Source organism: Crocuta crocuta, unplaced genomic scaffold (assembly GCF_008692635.1).
Source record: "Crocuta crocuta isolate KB4526 unplaced genomic scaffold, BGI_CrCroc_1.0 scaffold290, whole genome shotgun sequence".
NCBI lineage: Eukaryota > Metazoa > Chordata > Mammalia > Carnivora > Hyaenidae > Crocuta > Crocuta crocuta.
Window position 1 is genome coordinate 7,101,924 of NW_027527429.1, and position 23,706 is coordinate 7,125,629.

At 49.3% G+C, this 23,706-nt stretch overlaps 2 long non-coding RNA genes and 1 pseudogene across 2 annotated transcripts; 1 reads left to right on the forward strand and 2 right to left on the reverse strand.

The window, feature by feature from the left end:
* Window positions 1–2,213: 2,213 nt before the first annotated feature.
* On the reverse strand, window positions 2,214–5,299 carry LOC144226479 (uncharacterized). The gene is made up of 3 exons (XR_013333661.1): window positions 3,838–5,299; window positions 3,344–3,489; window positions 2,214–2,555 (listed from the first exon to the last, which is right to left on the reverse strand). It is a non-coding gene; the product is annotated as an uncharacterized LOC144226479 (long non-coding RNA).
* LOC144226487 (uncharacterized) lies at window positions 3,498–22,256 on the forward strand. Its single transcript, XR_013333662.1, has 4 exons — window positions 3,498–3,738; window positions 19,958–20,128; window positions 21,624–21,772; window positions 21,891–22,256. It is a non-coding gene; the product is annotated as an uncharacterized LOC144226487 (long non-coding RNA).
* LOC144227334 (small ribosomal subunit protein eS26 pseudogene) lies at window positions 11,090–11,520 on the reverse strand (annotated as a pseudogene).
* Window positions 22,257–23,706: the final 1,450 nt, after the last annotated feature.

Sequence of the window (23,706 nt, forward strand, 5' to 3'; positions counted from 1 at the left end):
GAATGTCCCCCCCCTTCCCCTCCCCAATTTATATGTGATGGTATTTGGAAGTGATTAGGTCTTGGAGATAAAGCCCTTCTGAATGGGGTTAATGCCTTCTAAAAGAGACCCCACAGAAGTCCTTTCCCACTTCTTCTAAGTGAGGACACAGCAAAGAGATGTCCACCTAAGAACAAGGAAGCAAGTTCTCACCAGACACCAAATCTGCCAGCACCTTGACCATGGACTTCCCAGCCTTCAGAACTGTGAGATATAAAATTCTGTTGTTTATAAGCCCCCCAGGCTGGGTATTTTGTTACAGCATCCCTAACAGAACAGAACAATGAGCTTTGGGATGGTTTTTCAGTTTGGGGCTATTACTCCTAAAGCTGCTGTGGAAATTTGCGTATGAGTCTTTGTTTGGACATATTCTTTCATTTCTTCTGTCTATCTAGGAATAGGATGGCATAAGTTAAATGTTATGTTTCAATTTTTAAAAGACCGCCAATCTGTTTTCTAAAATGATGTAGTATTCATATTCCTAGAGACAGTGTATGTGCATTTCATTTGCTCCATATCTTCACAATATTTGGCTTGGTTGGTCCTTCAAATTGTACCCATTCTACTGGGTGAGTAATGGTGTCTCCCTGTGGTTTGAAGTGGCATTTCCCTAATGACTAATGATAGTGGCCAGTTTTTCTTGTGTTTATGAGCCATCCACATATGTTCTTTGGTGAAGTGCTTGTTCAAACCTTTCGCCCATTTCTTTTGGTTGTTTGTCTTATTGTAGAGTTGTAAAAGTTCTTTACATATTGTGGATACAAGTGCTTTGCCAGATCTATGTATTGTGAATGTTTTCTCCCAGTCTGTGGCTTGCCTTTGAATTTTTTTACTGGTATTTTTGAAGTTCATGCTTGTTTTTGTGTTAATAAAATATCCAAAAGAGGGAGAAATTCAGTGCAGGGGTGTGCTCCAAGCCCAGGAGATCAGGTGTCACTCAGAAATGAGGATGAAGTGAGGCTGAAATGCCACAGATTCTGACGTTATACTCCTGTCTGGGGTTAGGATTTCCACATTTGAGGTCTGGCAGGTAAAGGGCCAGGCAGGCTGGTTTTGTGCTGGACACTGTCTCCTGCTGGCTGCTTGCTCTTTTGGACACTTGGGTGCTAGTCTGAGGAGACCTACACCAAGTTGGGAGAGCACGGCCCCAGGAAGCCTCAGAAGACTCCCCTGTTGGAAGTCACCCGGAACCATGTGGCAGAGGGGTTCCTGAGTCACCTGGCTTGTTGGTTGGTGGGAAGCCCTGGGTGCCTGGACCTCCTACCTGCCTTCCCTCGCTCCCAGACTTGTGAAAGGCTTCCTGTTAGCAGCACTTCTCTGGGACCATTGTTGCCTCAGGGCTTTCAGATTTTGTTCTTTTTTTTTTTTTAATTAAAAAAATTTTTTTTTAAATTTATTTCTGAGAGAGAGAGAGAGACAGCATGAGCAGGGAAGGGTCAGAGAGGGAGACACAGAATCTGAAGCAGGCTCCAGGATCTGAGCTAGCTGTCAGCATAGAGCCCGACACAGGGCTCGAACCCACAATCGTGAGATCATGACCCGAGCCGAAGTCGGACGCTTAACCAACTGAGCCACCCAGGGTCCCCTTGGATTTTGTTCTTGGAAACTCCAAGGTTTGGGAGGACGCCCAGAACTGCCCTGCCCGCACAGAACTGCCCCGCCCGAGGGAGGAGGACTCAGATGCAGAAGTGGCCCCACCTGGCCCTTGAGTAGCTGGGAGCCGCGCTGGCCTTCCTGAGTTCTCTGCTGCTCTCCCAAGCCCTGCCACACGGCTGGGCCGGGCCTCCAGCTGGAGCCCTCTAGCTATGGAAGGTCGTGTCACATAGCTAATGTGTGGGACTTTGGACCGACTCACCAAGGCTACCATTTTCTCAGGATGGATCCCTCTCCCAGTGTGCTTGTGGGGTCAAGGGGCCTCAGGAGACCCAGGGGGCAGGGGTGGAGGGTCTGGGGGGCCAGGTAGTCATTCTAGGTCCCTCACCCCTACAGATGGGGCCTGGAGCCTCCTCCCTCTGGGTCTGACTGGGCCTTGTCAGCTGGGTTCTCAGAAACAACAAAAGAAGATGGAATTTGGGGGGCACTTGATCTTCCTCCTGCCCTGACCCTGCAGGCATGTTCACCTACGGACTCTTCTAGAACATTTTTAAATGCAGAGAGAAAAAAAAATCCACGTAGGACTACAAAGGAAACCAATTTTATTGAATCACAATGATGAAACTACGTGAATACGTGTGTTATGTGGTGCTTCTTGATTAATACATTAGCAGCGTAATAATGTCAGTATTTTCAAACTAGAAGAACATAAATGGTATTTAAGATCCCCGCAATGATTGCAAGGTGATACAGATCCTGCTAGGTTGCTGGCTTACACGATTGAAGAAAACGCTAGATTTCCGCTGGAAGTTAATGAAGACGAAGATGTAAATTTTTTTTCGATCCAAGTTTACAAACCCATCGGATTCTCTCCTCAGCTGCCTGGGGTGGGGGTGGGCGTCCATGGACCCCAGGTTGAAACCCTGGCACAAAAGAAAACGAGGAGCAAATCTGAGGACACAGCCACCATGCTGGTAGCGACACGCAGCATGGTTTCGTTGCAAATCTCCCTGGCGTCAGGCTCATTCCACGGAGTTGGCCTTATGCGTCGTGGAGGCCACCGGGGCAGGCGCACAGACGTCAGGGTCTACGGATCAAGCCAGGCCAGATGGACAAGAGGCGAGCCTCCGTCACTTCCTGCCTTCCCATACGCGGTACCCCATGTGAGGAGAGTCTAGGACAAATCAAGTTCCCCAGGTGTCGGAGAAGGTGCCCTCCCTCACCTCCCATCTGCTCTCATCTCGGGTCCTGCCCCCCCACCCCCCATCTCCTCTGGACGGACAGCCTCAGGGGCCTGCGGGTTTCTGTCTGCATCTGTTTCCAGCACCCTGCCTTTCTAGGTCTGGATGGGGGTGAGGAAGGGCGTCCTCCTCTCCTGACAGCCCTGTCTCCTCCTCCTCTTCATTAAAAAAAATTGTTTTTTGGTTAAAGTTTATCTATTTTGAGAGAGAGAGAGAGCAGGAGGGGCAGGGAGAGAGGGAGAGAGGGAGAGTCCCAAGCAGGTTCCACACTGTGAGCACGAAGCCCAATGTGGATTATCGAATTTTTTTAAAACTGTTTCTTTGTTTATTTATTTATATTTGAAAGAGAAAGAGAGAGAGAGAGGGGAGGGGTGGAGAGAGAAAGGGAGACCCAGAATCCCAAGCAGGTTCCTTGCTGCCAGTGCAGAACCCAACTCAGGGCTCAAACCCAAGAACCACGCGATCATGACCTCAGCTGAAACCAAGAGTCGGATGCTTAACTGACGGAGCCCCTGCCTTCCTTTCTTCGCACCAGCACTTCTCTGCTTTCCCACCACCAAGAGCTCATGGGGGCCGGCGGACTGCTCTGGAGCCTTGGCCCGGCTGAATGTTTGCCCTGTGGACATAAACGAACAGCGACATACACAAGCAAGCCTCAGTCTGAATTGCCCCTCCCCCCCTTCCCCGACCCTGGGGGCTTTGGAGCAGTATTTCTCCGGGACGGAATATCCCCTCTTGGCATGCGTTGGGCCCACTCTGCCCTGAGCCCTCGCCTTCCAGCTTCTGGGACGTAAGGGTCAGGAGAGGTGAGCCATTCGGACACTCTACCCCCAGCATCTGCCGGGAGTTGACTACAACGACCTTGGTGAGTATCCCAAGCAAATGTCAGCACCTCTGTGCTTAGTCTCTTCTCAGATAAAGTGGGCCTGGAGGGCCCTCAGCCACCCCTCTCCTGGCCAGCTACCTGTAGACACTCCTGCGGCGCCCACTCAGAGAGTCTTTGTGTTGTTTGCTTTTCTGGCTGAAGGGAAATGGCAAGAAGATAAAGGTTTCTTGTCTGTTACACTCAGCGGCTGTAGGAAATGGTGGGGGGCGGGGCCCACAACCGCAGGCATAGATTGTTTCCGCCTCCGGGAGGGACAGGTGAGTCTTGCATCAAGGTAAACACGCAGCATGAAGGTAAAGGAGCAGGAGAGGGACACGGAAGAGGCTGGCATGACCCAGATGAGGAGAGCCAAGCCTTCCTCCTCCGCTGCCCTTGGGTTTAACACCCACTAAGGCGGATGTAACCCCTGTGGTAAAGAACCCCTGTCCTGCCTACTGGGGGGGGTCTCTCCCTGGATCCCTGGTCCCCAAGACACTGTGGCCTCCAAAAAATAATAGTGATGATGAGGGAAAGAGGGAATTAATGAATAATTGAAGTGGAGTTTTATATTTCACTTAACCTTGCCTTCCCCGATCAGAGCATGTTTACATAGGAAACGTTCAACGTTGTTTTCATTTTAAGAGTCTATGCTTCTGCTTGTTAAACTTTATTATTCTTTTTTTTAATGTTTTATTTATTTCTAAGAGAGAGAGAGAGACAGCGTGAGCAGGGGAGGGTCGGAGAGAGAGGGAGGCACAGAATCTGAAACAGGCTCCAGGCTCTGAGCTGGCAGTCAGCACAGAGCCCGACGTGGGGCTCGAACCCACGAACCGCGAGATCATGACCTAAGCGAAAGTCGGACGCCCAACTGACTAAGCCACCCAGGCGCCCCTAAACTTTGTTTATTATTCTTAATGTTTATTTATTTTTGAGACAGATCATGAGTGGGGGAGGGGCAGAGAGAGAGGGAGACACAGAACCTGAAGCAGCTCCAGGCTGAGCTGTTAGCACAGAGCCCGATGGGGGAAGGGGGGCTGGAACTCACAAACCTTGAGATCATGACCTGAGCCAGAGTCGGAAGCTTAAGGACTGAGTCACCCAGGCACCCCCCTTTTTTTTTTTTTTTTACATCTTTGTCATGTAACTCTTCTTACTCTTAGTTAAGCCCATGTAAATACATTATGATAACGAAGATGTTTGAAGCTATTTTGTCATTGTAATTTTTGCTTTCCCCCTGGCTTTTCCTTTCCTCCTTTTGCTAGAAAAGTTTTTTTTCCGGGGCGCCTGGGTAGCTCAGTTGGTTGGGCTTCCAACTTCCTCTCAGGTCATGATCTCCTGGTTTGTGGGTTCGAGCCCCGCGTCGGGCTCTGTGCTGACAGCTCAGAGCCTGGAGTCTGCTTCGGATTCTGTGTCTCCCTCTCTCTCTGCCCCTCTCAGGCTTACATTCTATCTCTCTCTCCCTCTCAAAAATAAATAAATATTTTTTTAAAAAAGTTTTTTTTTTCTTTCCCCCTAGGAACTGCAATGTTATCGTGATGCTATTCTATTGGTGGTTTTGTTAAATTTTTTAAAAAAGAGGGGTACCTGGGTGGCTCAGTCGGTTAAGCGTCAGACTTCGGCTTAAGTCATGACCGCACGGTTTGTGGGTTTGAGCCCCGCATCAGGCTCTGTGCTGACAGCTCAGAGCCTGGGGCCTGTTTCAGATTCTGTGTCTCCCTATCTCTCTCTGCCCCTCCCCGAGTCATGCTCTGTCTCTGTCTCAAAAAAAAAGTAAAAAAAGAAAAATATATATCTGAAAAAACATATAAAGTAAGCTCTGTGCGCAACGTGGGACTCGAACTCACCACCCCGAGATCAAGAGTGGCAAGATCTACCGACTGGACCGACAGGCGCTCCTGAACTTACCTTTTCTTTCTTTTAAATGTTTATTTTTGAGAGACCTAGAGAGAGAGAGACAGAAAGGAGCAGGGGAGAGGCCGAGAGAGAAGGAGACAGACTCCGTTGCAGGCTCCAGGCTCTGATCTGTCAGCACCGAGCCCGAAACGGGGCTGCAACTCACCAACCGTGACGTCGTGACCTGAGCTGCAGTCAGGCGCCCTGAACTCCTCTTTTCTTTCTTTTTTTCTTTCTTTCTTTTTTTTTTTTAATGTTTTATTTATTTCTGAGAGAGACAGAGAGACAGTGTGAGCAGGGGAGGGTCAGAGAGAGAGGGAGACACAGGATCTGAAACAGGCTCCATGCTCTGAGCTGTCAGCACAGAGCCCGACGCGGGGCTCGAACCCACGAACCGCGAGATCATGACCTGAGCCGAAGTCGGACGCTTACCCGACTGAGCCACCCAGGCGCCCCTGGACTCCTATTTTCTTAATGAACAACGTCGAGACGAAAACAGATCCGTGCCTGCCACCCGGTAACTGGGGAGAAGCAGCCCTTCCCTCTCTGCCTGCTTGCTCCCGGCGCCGGCTGATTCGCCAGCCGTTTCCGGGGGGTCCGCTCGGTGCAGACACAGCCCGGGGCACGTGGGCTGCTCGCTGCTAACCCTCCAGACAAGCCCGGGATCAAGCGCCCTGAGCGCGCTCGCTGCGCGCAGCGCCGGGACGCGAACCCACAGGCCCCGCNGGCTGGAACCGGAATCTCCGGGGGCGGAGCCTGGGAACCTCTATTTTAGAAGCACGCGGTTGCGGGGTGTCCGCAGCCTGGGGCGCACCCTCGCTCAAAAGACCCGCTGAGTCCGCAGCCGAGGGGCCGCGCCGCGCGGTTCCCCCTCCCTCCGCCGTTCCAGGTGAGTGCGCTGTGCGCGCCCACAGCGCCGGCCCCCGGCTGCAGGGGGCTCTGGGGGCGGACGGGCTTTCAGTTTCCGATTCTCTCTTCCACCGGGACAGACCCGGGTGCCGACTTCAGCTGAAGGATTTCACGCCTCGGATGGGATTTGAACTCCGCAGTGCCGCCTAGTGGTCGTGGTGAGGAATCCCCGCGCCCCTGCTCCCAGCCGTAGTAGAAATTGGACGGTTCAGTACTGTCATTGACATGTGCTAAGGGGGCTTGAACTTAAATGTCCCCCCACACAAAACAGGTAATACTTATGTGAGGTGACGGATGTGCTTAATTAACTAGATGGGGGCATCCTTTCACAATGTATACATATACCAAATAACCATGAACACTTGAAATATCTTACAGTTTTTTAAACATTTATTTTGAGAGAGAGGGAGCGAGCGAGCGAGCGAGCGAGAGAGGATTTCAAGCAGGTTCCGTGCTGTTAGCGCAGAGCCTGAAAGCAGGGCTCCGGCTCACGGAACCTGAGATCAGAACCTGAGCCAAAATCAAGAGTTGGAGGCTCAACATTCCAATGTAAACGGCCTGCGTGGCTCAGGCGGTTAAGGGTCCGACTTTGGCTCAGGTCATGATCTCTCGGTTTGTGACTTGGAGCCCCGAGTCGGGCTCTGTGCTGAGAGCTCAGAGCCTGGATCCTGCTTCGGATTCTGTCCCTCCCCTGCTTGTGTGTTCTCTCTCTCTCTCTCAAAAATAATAATAAACATTAAAAAAAAATTAAAGTTACAGAAGAGTTATAAGAACAGTACAAAGAACTCCTGTATATCATCTATTCAAGTTTCACCCATTGTCCCGGGATGTCATTTAGAGCAGAGGTTCTGGTTTGGGATCACACATTGCAGCCAGTTACCTTGTCCCTTGGGTCTCTTTCATCTGAGTCAGCCCCTGGGTCTTTCTTTGACTTTCAGGACTTTAACATTTTTGAAGAGGATAGACCATTTTGTAGACTGTACCTCAGTTTGGATTTCCAGTGTTTCCTCATGATTAGACTTAGGTGATGCATATCACATGTGCTGTGTTCTGTCCCTTGTCACCTAGTAGGTGGCACCTGATATTCCTCTGTCCCACGACTGGTGGTAATAACTTAGTCCACTTGATAGAGATGGTACTTGCCATGTTTTAACACTATAAAGTTACTTTTCCCTACGCATTTGACAAACGCTTGGTGGGGTGATACTTTGAGACCATTAAAATCCCATTTCTTGCTCCTTTTTACTCGTTTTAGTGTGTGCCTTCGTAATGTTTCCTGCTAGCATTAGTTGTTACTGTGGTGGCTGCCAAACAGTGTGGTTCTTTTTCTTCTTCTTCTTTTTTTTTAATGTTTATTTATTTATTTTGAGAGAGAGAGAGAGAGAGCAGGGGAGGGGCAGACAGAGAGAATGACACAGAGAGAATCCTAAGCAGGCTTTGTACTGCCAGCACAGAGCCTGATGCAGGGTTCGAAACCATGAACCTTGAAATCATGACCTGAGCTGAAACCAAAAGTCAGAGGCTTAACCAACTGAGTCACCCAGGCTCCCCCACCCCCCCCTTTTTTTTAATAATATTTTATTTATTTCTAGGAGAGAGAGAGAGAGAGAGAGNAACTATGAGATCACGACCTGAGCCGAAGTCGGACACTTAATCGATGAGCTACCCAGGTGCCCTTACTTGAAGAATCATTAAAAAGTGAAAGAAGTTTTTGTGGAGTTGGTCAATTAATTTCTCCCCTGTTGAAAAGTAGTGGAAGATGAGGGAGACTTCTGGGAGGGGGTGTGGGGAGGATGAGCTCCTCAGACCTGTTGGATTTGGGGTGACATTAAAATCTCACGGCTAGTGGGAAGGTGGGAAGAGGAGACCAGACCCTGGACACCTCAGGTGACACCCATATAGTTCAAGCCCTGCCTGAACTCTCTCAGTGGCCCCCAGAGGCCAGCGCCGAGGACACAGGGTCCTGGGGTATCCCTGAAGAGGCCGGAATGCAGTGAAGCAGAGTGACCGCCAGATGTCGCTGCTGCGCCCCTTCCGTTCGGCCCAGAGCCTCGCCTGGAACGCAGGAACAATGTCCCCACTTAGCCCCAACATTTATTGGTAATCTGGGCGGTTCATTGATCCCCACTACGTGCCAGACATTGTGCCCGGGGTTCTTCGGGACTTTAGTTCACTTGATCCTAACGGACCTTAAGGGGTAGACGATCACTACCTTCGCAGATGAGGACCTGAGGCTCAGAGCCACCTGAGGCCACATAGCTAAGCAAGCAGCCAGGTTGGCCTGACCGCAAAGCCTGTGTCCACTCCACCTGCCCTGAACCGCTTGCCCTCCCACCCCCAGCCACTGGTATTCAACTTCCACATTGAAGTTATTTTTCTAGATAATGGGGAGTCACGCCAAGAAATCCCCCACCCCCAAGCCACCTTCCTATGGTAAAGGGGGGGGCTGACACTTTGGGGACCACAGAATTGTGACAACTTGGTCCTTTTGTGTTTAAAGATTTATTTTATTATTTTATTTTACATTATTTTATTTTATTTTACTTATTTTATTTGTAGGCTCCACACCCAACATGTGGATCTAACTCACAACCCTAAGAGTGAGTCACATGCTCTACCGACTGAGCCAGCCAGGTGCCCTCATTGACCACTTGACCCTTAATTCCCTGACATCCCTCCAAGACTGGGGCTATGGCTTAGTGTTTGGGTGTCTGACTTTATCACCAGCTGAGGAAGAAAATGGAGCAGGACACACACCGGATAGTGAGACCTCCAGGGAGCTGAGACAGACCCTGGGGGGAAGGGTCTGCTGAGGAAGGGGTGCCTGGGGTGTCCCCACCTCTTCTTAGGCTCTGAAATTCCTGGATACCCGATCTGGTGAATGACTTCCTTTCCTAAAGCCACAGCTTCCTTATCTGTAAAATGGGGTTACAATTATCAGCTCTCAGGGCTTGGAGGGACAGAATGAGAATATATATCAAAGGCACAACCACATAGTGGCATCCGTGCTAGTAAGAGAGCTTTCTGGGCACCAAGGGGAAAGGGCAGCTATGAGAATCATGCCCAAGAAAATCAAGAGGACTTGCAGGAGTGACAGAGGGGTGCCAAGGTTCCCAAGTCCAAGCCACGTGGGGTGGGAGGGGTTCTTTCAGAATACGGGGTGACAGTGTCACCTCATGTCGAGGGGGCCGGTGGGGAGAGGAAGCAGGAGACGAGACACTAATCTGAGATCCTGGTGGTGGTGGGAGAGGCCGGAGAAAGGAGAGCAGGAAGAGGAGTTTGACTTATGGTCCTGGAGAAACGGAGAAGTGCGGGCAGGGAACAGCGGGCAGAGACGCCCACCCAGGAAGCTGAGCGAGATGATGCCGGAGGCCAGGGAGAACGCAGAGGAGGCCGGGGTGGATTCCGGGGTCCGGGAGAGAGGGGGTGACCTAGTGGTGCCTTCTGGCCTGGACCATTCATTTCAGAGGCCGGGAAGGGAAGAAAAGAGAGAGAAAGGGCGGGGGCATGGGAAGTGGTTTTCAGCCAGAAGAGACAAGCAGTGCAGAAGAAGATAAATAAATGCCGGAAGAGGAGGGAGAGCCCTGGGAGCTGTCCAGCCGGAGTGCTAACCGTGTACAGATGTTTCCGAATCAAATCCTACATTTTCCCACAGTAATGAACCTTCACAACCAGGTGGCTTTGTTCTGGGAATGCAGACTGAGTTCAGGATTCCATAACCTTGGGCCCTGGGGTGGCTCAGTTGGTTAAATGTCTGGTTCTTGATCTCGGCTCAGGTCAGGATCTCATGGTTCATGAATGAGTTTGAGGCCCCTGCTGGCGTTTGCGCTGACAGTACGGAGCCTGCTTGGGATTCTCTGTCTCTCTTGCTCTCTCTGCACTCCCCCAGATAATAAACAAACAAATAAATAATTAAAAAATGTTTATTCTATTTTGAGAGAGAGACAGAACACAAACAGGGGAGAGGCAGAGAGAGGGAGACACAGAATCCAAAACGGGCTCCAGGCTCCAAGCCGTCAGCACAGAGCTGGACACGGGGCTTGAACTCACGAACCGTGAGATCAGGACCTAAGCTGAAGTCGGACCTTAACTGACTGAACCCAGGTGCCCCAAAATAGATGTTTATTTTAATAGAAAAATGGCTCTGGCATAAATAGACAATTTACCATAATTAATGATTAATCATTAATATGCATTAATTCTAATACATATATGAGACTAGCCAAGAAATATTTGAGAAATAAGAGTCATGATAGAAGACTTTTTTACTATTACTGAAACGCATTTTTATTTATTATTTTAAGGGTTTTTAAAAGTTATTTTGTTCACTTTTTAAAATATTTATTTTTGAGAGAGAGCACGTGAGTGAGGTGCATGCAAGTTGGGGAGGGGTAGAGAGAGGGGACACAAGATAGGAAGCTCGGATAGCAGTTAGCTGGATGTGGGGCTCGAACTCCTGAACTGTGAGATCATGACCTGAGTTGGGCTCTCAACCGACTGAGTCACCTAGGTGCCCCACAAATGGTGTTTTAAAAAAATGTTTTTTTTTAAAGTATAATCTCTGTTTTTTTGTTTTTTTTTTTTTTTCCAGAGAACAGTTTTTCTTCAATCCGTAAGGACTTCGCTCTTTACATGGGCTTTGGTGGAGGTCGTGGGGCAGCACCCGCAGGTCTAAATCGGGGTGGCGGTGTTCGATCCTTCTGTGCTTCACGAGAGCGATTCCTGACTACCTTGCTGTGAATGGCACAACTCACACAGTAATGTAGTTTCACATACAGCTTGGGAAGCACATAGGCGTCGAAGACACTCGCCTCGGAAATGTCCCTGACCGCGGCAGCCTCCACTATGTTCCGGATAACGAACTTCTTAATAGCCTTGTCCTTGGGCGCGCAGCGGGCGCGGTTGGTGCAGCGAATAGGCTGCACGTGGCCGCGGCCCTTTTTGGCACGACCATTATTCCTTCTTTTCTTGGTCATCTTGGAAACGGGGACCCGAGAGAGCAAAAAAATGTTTTTATGTCTTTGTTTTATTTTGAGAGACAGAGACAGAGAGCGAGTAGGGGAGGGGCAGAGGAGAGGGGAGGAGAGGGAGACACAGAATCTGAAGCAGGCTGCAGGCTCTGAGCTGTCAGCACAGAGTCCAACACGGGGCTCGAACCCACAGATTGTGAGATCATGACCTGAGCCGAAGTCAGACACTTAACCAACTGAGCCACCTGGGCGCCCCTGGTGTTTTTAAAAACGTGGCTCACGTCATAGAATGAAAATAGGGTTACCTGCCTATCCAATATTTTAAGCCACATTTATTCCAGATATGTTAAGGATTTAAATGCAGAACCAAACCAAACAAAAAGCAGCAGATTTGCGGGAAGAAAACTCAATATAGTTTGAAGTTTACATAACTTTAAAACAGCAGAACTAAGGCAAAAGCAAACATCATAAAGAAAAATGTGATAAAGTTAACCAGGTAAAAAATGTAAATACCGTAAATGAAATTCAAAAAGCAAATGCCGACCGAGGAGAAACGTTTGCAACAGATGTGACAAGAGATTAGTACTTTTAATACCTAAAGAGGGGCGCCTGGGTGGCTTAGTCGGTTAAGCGTCCGACTTTCACTTAGGTCATGATCTTGCGGTTCATGGGTTCGAGCCCCGCGTCGGGCTCTGTGCTGACTGCCAGCTCGGAGCCTGGAGCCTGTTTCAGTCTGTGACTCCCTCTCTCTCTGACCCTCCCCTGCTCACGCTGTCTCTCTATCTCTCTCCTAGAAATAAATAAAACATTAAAAAAAAAAATACCTAAAGAGCCCTTCAGAAATTAATTAAAAAGATGTTTCTTTTTTAAAAAAAGAAAAAAAAGATTTTTCTTTTAAGAGAAATATGGTTTCTGAGCAGAAGTAGACAATTTGCAAAAGAAAACAAACATGAATACCGAACAATGTCTAAAATACAACAGCAGTATTTCTTACATATCAAATTAGCAAAGATTAAAAATTAATAATAAAACCCAGAGTAGGAGAGTGTGCAGAAAAACAGGTACTGTATTTTCTTTTTTTCCCCCTTAAGATTGTATTTATTTTAGGGATGCCTGGGTGTCTGTTGGGTAAGTGTCTGGATGCTCGGTTTTGGTTGAGATCATGATCTCAAGTTCGTGGGATCAAGCCCTGAGTGGGGCTCTGTGCTAACAGTATGGAGCCTGCTTGGGACTCTCTCTCTCTCTCTCTCTCTCTCTCTCTCTCTGCCTTTCCCCACCTTGCATGCATGTGTATGCGCTCTCTTTCTCTCTCAAAATACATAAAAAAAAAAAAGAATGCCCTTTCCAACCCTTAAAAAAAGAATTTGTTTATTTTTAAAAATGTTTATATATGTATGTATTTATTTATTTATAGATAGTGGGGGTGGGGGGAGAGGCAGAGAGAAAGGGATAGAGAGAACTGTCAGCACAGAGCCAGACGAAGAGCTCCAAGTCACAAACCATGACCTGAGCTGAAATCAAGAATCTGACACTTAACTGACTGAGCCGCCCAGACACCCAAGATTTGGTTTGATTTGATATGTTTATATATTTCTATGTTTATATGTTATGTTTATGTATTTTTTAATGTTTATTCATTTTTTTTAAATTTTTTTTTTTTATTTCTAAGAGAGAGAGAGAGAGAGAGACAGCGTGAGCAGGGGAAGGTCAGATAGAGAGGGAGATACAGACTCTGAAACAGGCTCCAGGCTCTGAGCTGGCAGACAGCACAGAGCCCGACGCGGGGCTCAAACCCACGAACCACGAGATCATGACCTAAGCGAAAGTCGGACGCTTAACCAACTAAGCCACCCAGGCGCCCCTAATGTTTATTCATTTTTGAGAGAGAGAGAGACAGACAGACAGATTGCAAGTAGGAGATGGGCAGAGAGAGAGAGAGACACAGAGTCCCAAGCGGGGCTCAAACTTATGAACCACGAGATCATGACCTGAGCTGAAGTCAGATGTTTAACCGACTGAGTCACCCTGGTGCCCCACCAAGATTTTATTTTTAAGTAATCTCTGCACCCAACGTGGGGCTCAAACTGACCACGCCAAGATCAAGAGTCGCACGTTCCTCTTACTGAGCCCGCCAGGGGTCCCTGGGGACTGTGTTTTCTGGCGGGCAGCTTGCCAGGACATTTAAAAATCATTTCAAGGGTGTGTAGTTCATACTGTGATTCCAAATACCCCAGACATCCCCGCCCTGTATTGTGAAAATACAAAGGGTGATCATCTTAATCCAACCAGGATAAGTCAGTGATTGGTCAGGTATCCCCGTTCCCTTCCCTTGGCCAAAGGATGGTTTAGGTTTAGCTACTTTATCCTATTGGAGTCAAAGAGATTCAGGGGGAGGTTTGCTGGGGCTGCTGGGGGAGATGGCTTGTTCTTTGGCAGGGGCTCGCAGACGCCTCTTCTAGAAGGAATGGAGGGCAGGGGCGCCTGGGTGGCTTAGTCGGTTAAGCGTCCGACTTCCGCTTAGGTCATGATCTTGCGGTTCGTGGGTTCGAGCCCCGCGTCGGGCTCTGTGCTGACTGCCAGCTCAGAGCCTGGAGCCTGTTTCAGTCTGTGACTCCCTCTCTCTCTGACCCTCCCCTGCTCACGCTGTCTCTCTCTCTCTCCTAGAAATAAATAAAACATCCAAAAAAAAAATTTTAGAAGGAATGGAGGGCCTTAAGAGCACTGGAAGTGCGGCAGCCATTTTGCCAGCAGGAGGGCTGGTGCGAGGATGAGACTGCCCTGAGGGAGGCTGGGTGGCGGGAAGGAAAGGACGGGGTCCTTGATGGTAGCCGGCTCTTCCTCCCTGTTTTGTGTGCCGGTAAATCCCCTCTAGCATTTGCTTTGCGTTCCCCCTTAGAAGCCGGCCTTGAAACAAAGATTTGGTACAAGGGGCTTATTTGAGAAGTGATTCCAGGCAACACCAGGAGGAGCGTGTGGAAGGGGGAAGCAGGGGAAAGGAGCGTGTGTTATGAAGCCACTTTCCTCCGGGGGCCCCCGGAGCGCAGGCCCACCAGGGAACTCTAGGAAACAGCATAGCATGTGCCTCTGTTACCCCACTCAAGAGCCAAAGAAGCAGGGTACTTATAAGGCAGCTCTCCATCCACCATTAGAGGGAGGCAGCCTCCCGGCTGGGACTTGGGGTTTGTCAAGTGCTGGCACAGAGGGGGGGNGTGACAGTGGTGTGAGCTGGTCATCGTGCTGTTTGAAGCAGATACAAGGTGTGTCCCCTTCAGCCCCGCACTTCTATCCATGGCAACTTGTCCTAAGGAAGCGATGCAGGTGTTTCTCAGTGCAGAGCGCCGACCTGGGGCCAACCTGGGGCAAGTATTTCATTTCTCTGAGCTCCAGGGTCGCCCTCTGAAACGTCTGCCCCAGGGAGTGGTTGAGTCAACATATGCGAAGGGCTCCTATTGGGGACGCACACAGTGTAAATACACTTAGATGTTAACACCCTTGGTAATAAAAAAGTTGGAAATTAACATCCAGCCATGGAGATTATTGAGTACATTATAGCAGTTCACCCACTATATTGTAACATGGCCATCAAAAAGCCCACAGCACTACACAAGTATAACCGTTGACATAGAAAGATGTAGAAAGGTGTTCATGATACATTGTTGAATAACCTAAGCCCTTTACAAGACAGAGTGTAAGACCAGCCCACACTTATGCCAATGTCTGCTCTCTGGTATATATGTATGGATGTATTTTGAGAAGGAGAGAGAACGAGCAGGGGAGGAGCAGAGAGAGAGGAGAGAGAGAACCCCAAGCAGGCTCCACAGTGTCAGTGCAGAGCCCAACACAGGGCTTAAACTGATGAACCCTGAGATCATGACCTGAGCTGAAATCAAGAGTTGGCCACTTAACTGACTGAGCCACCCAGGCGCCCCAGCTCCTTGGTTTTTTTTTTTTTTTAATGTTTTATTTATTTCCAGGAGAGAGAGAGAGAGAGAGAGAGACAGCATGAGCAGGGGAGGGTCAGAGAGAGAGGGAGTCACAGACTGAAACAGGCTCCAGGCTCTGAGCTGGCAGTCAGCACAGAGCCCGACGCGGGGCTCGAACCCACGAACCGCGAGATCATGACCCAAGCGAAAGTCGGATGCTTAACCGACTAAGCCACCCAGGCGCCCCCCCAGCTCCTTGGTTTTGATAGCATCCTATGATTGGGTAGAATGTTCCGCCGGTGGGAGCTTGTGACGGTACCCAGGACTTCTCTGGACTATCTCTGCAACTCTCTGTCGGTCTATAATGATTTCAACACAAAACATGAAAACAAGAAAAAGCTGACCTAAAGAGTAGACTCATTTATTAGAGATCTCTAATGTGTGTGTGCTATAAGTGTACATACTTGGGTAGTAAGAATGTGTTTCTGAGGGTGCCAAGCTGGCCCTGTCGGTGGAGTGTGCAACTCTTGATCTCCAGGTAGTGTGTTCAAGCCTTTATGTTGGGCATAGAGATTACTTAAAAATTTTTTAAAAATAAAAACTTTTTTTTAACATTTATTTATTTTTGAGAGACAGAGCACAGCAGGGGAGGAGCAGAGAGAGACACACACACACACAGAGAATCAGAAGCAGGCTCCAGACTCTGAGCTGTCAGCACAGAGCCCGACGTGGGGCTCGAACCCATGAATGATGAGATCATGACCTGAGCTGAAGTCAGAAGCTTAACAGACTGAACCACCCAGATGCCCCTAAAAAAATTTTAAAAAGAAGGATGTTTTCCTGAGTAAATGAGATAATGGATTTTTCTAGAGCCTCCCCCACCTCGCCCCCACCGCTATCTGTACTTTCTATAGTGAAGCAGTTTTATAGTGGAGGTGCTCTATACAGAGTATCGAGTTACCAAATCCCCTCTCTCCTCTGTCTCCAACTTCCTGTTTGTTTGTTTTTTTATTTATTTATTTTTGAGAGAGAGAAACAGTGTGAACAGGAGAGGGACAGAAAGAGAGGGAGACACAGAATCCAAAGACAGGCTCCAGGCCCTGAGCTAGCTGTCAGCACAGAGCCTGACGTGGGGCACCCACGAACTGCGAGATCATGACCTGAGCCGAAGCCAGACACTTAACCGACTGAGCCACCCAGGCGCCCCAACTTCTCCTGTTTTTAACATCTGATTTAGTGTGGGACATTGGTTACTGTCGACAAGCCACCACTGGTACAGTATTATTCACTAACACCCATAGTTTGCATTATATCATAATACATACGGGTTCCCTCTTGGTCTTATATATTCCACGGGCTTTGATGACTGCGTAATGGACGCAGCCACCATAACAACATCCAACAGAATCATAGTTTCACTGCCCTGAAAATCCTCTGTGCCGGGCCTGTCTCTTCCCCCCACCCCACCCCCACATCCAGTGAGGTTTTTACTGTCTCTGTAGTTTTGGCTTCTCTGGGGTGTCATATAGTTAGAATCATCCAGCACGTGGTCTTTCAAATGGGCTTCTTTCACTTAGCGGCACGCATCGAAGGTTCCTCCATGTCTTTCATGGCTTGCTAGCTGCTGCTGCTGCTGCTGCTTCTCCTTCTTCTCCTCCTTTTTTGATAGCTTATTTCTTTTTATCATTGAATAATAACCAATTGGATGCACCACAGTTTATCAACTGAGTGTTTTAAAATTTCATTTATTTTTAAAAATTATTTATTTTTGAGAGAGAGCACGAGAGAGAGCACGTGTGCACACACGCTGGGGAGAGGCAGAGAAAGAAGAGAGAGGGAGACAGAGTATCCAAACTGGGGTCCGCAAGGATAGCACAGAGCCCAACGTGGGGCTCAAACCCATGAACCATGAGATCATGACCTGAGCCGAAGGCAGACACTTAACCGACTGAGCCACCCGGGTGCCCCCAAATGAGCATTTTTTTTTTAAATAAGAAAAAAATAATTTAGAAAGTGGGGTAAAAGGTATTTGGTAGAGACGAGGCAGGAAAAGGAGTGTGCGGAGAGGCACCTGGCAATGGAGGTGTCATCCGGGGGGAAGGGAAGCGCAAGCACAGCAGGGCATGCCGGGGAGAGAGGCTGCGGAAGGAAGGGCACAGGCAGGAGGTACTGGGTGAACCCTGGGCCTCTGGGCTTTGGGAGAGAAGGCAGAGCACGACAGGTCCAGGAACAGTTGATATCATAATGTCACGTTGACTTGTGTCTTGAGGAATTTCCTGTGTCGCTCATGGTGGGTTTCAGAGCACCCCCCTCTACCCCTTCCTGGCAGCTGCAGTCTGGAAAAACTTATGAGCCTCCGTGTTATAAATAAGCTATGAGCATTTCCCAGGAGGCCAGGGGCTCAGAGCCTGGACATTTAGCGCCTTCGTGGCCAAACTGGCAGGCTGCCTGTTGCCATGGTGCCAGGGCAGACTTCACCGGCTGGCGGCAGCCCCATAGCCTGTCCCACACCACTGCTTGGGCAAAGCTAGAAGGCAGCAGCAGTCAGCCCATCATCCTCAGTTCTGATGCCCAGATTCTGTTCCAGCCATCTGGTCTACCCTTGGGTTGACCTGTTTTCCAACAGAGAAGGCACTTTGCTCTTCCTCTGTTAACCTCACACCAATTGCCCCTGTTCCTTTTATGCTCCGATCATCAATCAGATGGCCTTTCATACAGCCTGTGGTGGGTTTCGCAAGCCTCACCTCATTTGGGATTTACATCCTGCCCAGAGTTGTTCTAGTGACCCAGCCTCGTGGTGATCTGCTGCCCCTTTCCTGCCTGTTGGCCATGATTTGGTTGATCTGTGACCACCTTAGCATGCCTTAACCTGGGAGGGGACAGTCTGACCACTGGCTGGTGGCAATGCCTCCTTCATTTTAAAGTGTTTTGTTTTTTTTTAATGTTTTATTTATTTCTGAGAGAGAGAGAGAGAGACAGTGTGAGCAGGGAAGGGTCAGGTTGCCTCCTTCATTTTAGACTCCAGCACCCTGACTTGTGCAGACCCCCCCCCTCGCCAGAAGCAACCCAGGGTGGGGGATCCAGAGGGGCTCCTTGATAGGCAAAGGGGTTGTGTGTCCTACACTTGGGGCTGCCTGCCTGTCCCCTTTCTGTGGGTCCATCAGGAGCCATACCTCCTCTCTGGGGCTTCTTTCTTTACCACCTCCCACGTGAAGGCCTCAACACTTCCTCCTGCTGTGGCCAGGGTAGGTGCGGGGGNCTTTTTTTAAACAGTATTATTATTGTTGTCATTATTATTATTATTGAGAGAGTCAGAGACAGTGCAGATGGGAAAGGGACAGAGAGAATGAGAGAGAGAGAAGCCCAAGGAGGCTCCTCCATGCTAGTGTAGAGCCAGACCTGGGCTTGAACCCATGAGGCCATGAGATCATGACCAGAGCCAAAACCAAGAGCTGGGCACTCAACCAACTGAGCCACCCAGGTGCCCTCATTCTTTTTTTAAATGTTTATTTATTTTTGAGAGAGAGGGGGAGGGACAGCATGAGTGGAGGAAGGGCAGAGACAGAGAGAGAGAGAGAGAGAGAGAGAGGATCCAAGGTGGGCCCTACACTGACAGCACAGAGCCCGATGTAGGGCTCGAACTCATGAACTATGAGATCATGACCTGAGCCAAAGTCAGATACTTAACTGACTGAGCCACCAGTGCCCCTTGGACTTTTTATTTTGAAATCATTTTGTTTTTTAAAATTCTTAACATTTTTAAGAATTTTTGAGAGAGAGCGTGAATTGGGGAGAGGGACAAAGAGAGAAAGAGGGGGAGAGAGAGAGAGAGAGAATCTTAAGGAGGCTCTATGCTCAGCATGGAGCCCAACGTGGGGTGCGATCCCATGACCCTGGGATCGAAATTAAGAGTTGGATGCTCAACCGACTGAGCCACCCAGGCACCCCTATTTTGAAATAATTGTATAGATTCACACAACAGTTGCAAAGACAGTACACGAAATTCCTTTATACCCTTCATCTCACTTCTCCTAATATTACTATCTTCCGTAACCACGGTACATTGATTAAAACCACTGCCGTTAGCTAAACTTCAGACTTTACTCAGAGGTTCCCAGGTTTTCCACTGGTGTCCTTTCTCTGGTCCAGAATCCCATGTTATATCTAGTCAACATGTCTCTTTAGTTTCTCCTAATCCGTAACAGTTTCCAGGTCTTTTTCGGTCTTTCTTGACATTAACACTTTTGAATAGTATTGAATATTACTAAATAGGCCGCATTGCAGGCTCTTCTGATCTTTTCTCATGAGGAGCCAACAGGTTATGGGTTTGGGGAGGAGGACCTCCAGGGTCAAGTGTCCTCATCAATCCTATCCGGGTACGTGACATCAACAAGACCCACCGATGCCGTATCTGTGTTTATTGCAGTCTCTCTCTGTGTGCGTACGTGTGTGTGTGTGTGTGTGCGTGTGGTTAGGTAAACATAGTCTCCTAGTCATATCTCCTCCTCTAACCCGGCACTACAGGGTTCATTCCAGCACCTCCTATGAATTTAACGGGCATTTTGGTGGCAGTGAGAGATGTCGCACTTGCAGGAAGGCTGCGGTAAGCTACAGTTCTTCCCGGAGACGCCGGCTGCCATCTGCAGGTGCCCTTTACTGGCAGACACTTTGCTACCAGACATTGGACTCATCAAGGTGAGCCGACACGCTGCCGGAATGACACTTCTGAGCCCGGACTCGCGCCTGGATCCGCCCTGAGGCTGCGTGGGGCGCCAGGGGACTCTTGCTCTGCCCTAGCTGAGGCCTCAGCCAAAGCCTGGGAAATCCAGGCCGTCAGGCTCAGAAGAGCCGCGGGGGCTCCCCGTCTTGTTACATCCATTCCCCCCCCCCCACCGTTCTGTATAAAGTTCTTAAGTAACAAGGACTTAAGCTAGGACAGTGATCTGTGAAAATTACGGGTGCTGGACCCAGTCACTGCTGGGTAGAATGCACGTTCGGGGCCGAGGTGTGTCCAGTTAGGGGGTGGCGCGGGCAAGCAGGCAAGCCCTACCGCGGCTGTGGACCCCCCCCCCGTGTCGTCCTGTGTCACCACTAGGGAAGACATCACTGCCTGTGCACAGCCCCCCTCCATCAGCCACCTCTCCAATGCCCACCCTCTGGTCTTCCTCTCTCTTGCCGATCTTGTCCGGGTGGCCCTTGCTTTCCAGTCGTCTTCTGAGTCCCTGCCCTGTCTGCCGTCTGCCCTCCCTGTTGCTCTGTCACAAGTCACCTTCGCCCTGCCTCCCGTGGCCTCCTGGCCCATCACTTTCGTTACTGCTTCCCAGCACCCTTCTCTGGTCTGTGCTCTGGGTTGCAACCTCACCAGCTCGGCCACTTCCTGAACCCGGAGCCCTGCCTGGGCTCACTCCTTCCTGGTTCAGGGCAGCAAGCCAGGCCCACCTTCAAGGTGCTTCCGTGGCCATGCGGCCGGTTCCCGTCCCTCTACCTGCGCTGTGACTCTTCCAAGGCTTTGCCTTTCTCTGTCGGTACATCAGAGAAGTTTTTCAAGTAGGATTCAAACTCTGGAGTCATAAAAAGAAAGACTGGCTAATTTGAATAGATAGCAGCGTGGGGCGCCTGGGGGCCTCAGTCGGTGAAGCGTCCGACTTCGGCTCAGGTCATGATCACGTAGTTCGCGGGTTTGGGCACCGCGTCGGGCTCTGTGCTGACAGCTTGGAGCCTGGAGCCTGCTTCGGATTCTGTGTCTCCCTCTCTCTCTGCTCCTCCCCTGCTCACATTCTGTCTCTCTCACTCTCTTTCTCTCTGTCGAAAATAAGCATTAAAAAAAAAAGATAGCAAGACCCTGGATGTAAAAACATCTCGGGCCCCGACCAGACAGTCTAGAAAAGAATCCTTGTGTCTCTGCTGGTCAGCGATTTCAGGGCAGCAGATGAAAGCCTTCGACAGCCCAGTGGGTCAGAGCGGAGGGCTGTCCATAGGGGACAGCGGTTACTGGACAGAGAAAGGAACTAAGTATGTGACACATCATGGCCAGGACCCTTGCTCACACGGTCCAGAGGGACAGCAGACAGCGGAGCAAGACCCATCAGCAGCTACCACAAGCCAGACACATTGCAGCTCGTCCCCTGGGGGGCCAGGGAGGCAGGGCTCCCAGTGCCCTCATGGCACCTTGTCTTCTTATGCCCTACAGATGCCACAGTAAGCGATGCCTACGGCCACTTTGGGGCCAAGCTTACCTGCAAACAACAGATTTTCTTGTTGAGAAGATACGACTCATCCTGGACTCTCTTGCCCATCCTCGGCCACCAACAGAGTAGCGGCTTCATCTCATCGCCTCAGGTAAGCTCCCCTGGACTCCTTGCACGGGTCACGGTCATATCACAAAGGGATGTTCTCCTTTTTTTTTTTTTTTATAAAATTTTTTTTTAATTTTTTTTAATGTTTTATTTATTTCTAGGAGAGAGAGAGAGACAGCGTGAGCAGGGGAGGGCCAGAGAGAGAGGGAGTCACAGACCGAAACAGGCTCCAGGCTCTGAGCTGGCAGTCAGCACAGAGCCCGACGCGGGGCTCGAACCCACGAACCGCGAGATCATGACCCAAGCGAAAGTGGGACGCTTAACCGACTAAGCCACCCAGGCGCCCCAGGGATGGTCTCCTTAATACACGGAGAACTCCTAGAAGTCAATAAGAAAAAGACGACCGATCAATTCGGTAGAAAAAATGGTCAATATATGATTAGAAAAGCAAAAACAAATTGTCCTTAAATATATGAAGGAAACGCAGTCTTGCTCACAAGAACGACATGGAGCTGTTTTTGGGTTTATCAAAATTAGCATAAACAAAAAGTTTTATAAGATACACGTTTGGTAGGTATTTGTGTTTCCTAATTCCTGTGTGTGTGTGTGTGTGTGTGTGTGTGTGTGTGTGTGTGCACGCACGTGTGGCGCCAGGGAGCTCCCTGTACCAGCAAGCAATGCTCAGACACCAGCTGGGTGTCCTACACTTCCACTCAGTTCTGACACTATGTACTTGGGGACAGCGTCAGATCCCGCAGGTGTGGGGTTCAGTCCAAGAAGACCGACTTCCTCTTCAGACACCAATCACAAGCCCAGGTTGCTACGTGTGCTTCTGACTGACTGGCTTTTAATCAGGGGTGCCTGCTAACCCTTCCTTGAGTTTGACTGATTTGCTAGAATGGCTCACAGAACTCCGAAAACCTGTTAACTCACCAGATGGTCAAGGAATTGAAGGATATGAATCAACAGCCAGATGAAGAGATGCACAGGGCAAATCCATGCCAAAGGCACCTCTGTCCATGTGGAGTTTGGGGCCCGACATACTGGCACTTGGAAGCCTGCCCCCCCCCACCTCCCAGGCATCCCCAGCTTGCAAGCTTTCCACATCCCCTCCGTTTTTTGGGTTTTTATGGAGGCCTCCTGCGGAGGTGCGATTGGTCCAATCCCTGGCCATTGGTGATCAGCATCCCCTCTCCTTCCCTCCCTGGAAGTCACCTATTCCCATCGGTTTCCCAGGCAACCAGCCCTCAGATTTAGGTGCTTTCCTAAAGCCACTCATTAACATACCCCAGAAAAGGGCCTGCGAATAACAGGCCACACTCATTCGCCTTTATGGCTCTGAATAGATTTCAGGAACTGAGGACCGAGATCAAAGCTTGTAACAAAAGATGCTCATTCCTCTGTTGCTCAGCAAATGCCAAGGATTGAGCTGGGAGTCAAGAACAAAAACCAAATATATATGCAAAATATGTTTTGGTGGTCTGAATGGCCATATATATGTTTATATATATATAAATCACAATATCATGTGAGGAAACAGGCACATCGCTGGTGAGCTTGTAAGCTGGTGAGAAATTTGGCTTTAATTATCGAGTCCATCTACTCTTTGACCTAGTCTAGCAATTCCACTCCCAGGAATTTATCCTGCAGACATTGTACGTGTGCAGAACGATGGAGATGCATACAAGTTAGTTTTAGTAGGTTTCTTCCGATGAGCAAAAGATGCGAAATAAACCAAACATGCATTATATTAAGAAAATTGGCTAAAAAAAATCGCACATCCATGTGAGAAGTGAGATGATTCATTTTCAAAAATACCAAATGAAAACTGTGCTGTCTAGTTAACAGTAATTTACAACCTACTGGAAATATGTACGAACCTCCCACCCCCACCACAATGGAGTCCCAAACCCTTAGACACTTCACTTCATGGCTCTTCTTTCCCTCTCCATTTAGTGGGCTTATTTTTCGTGGGCT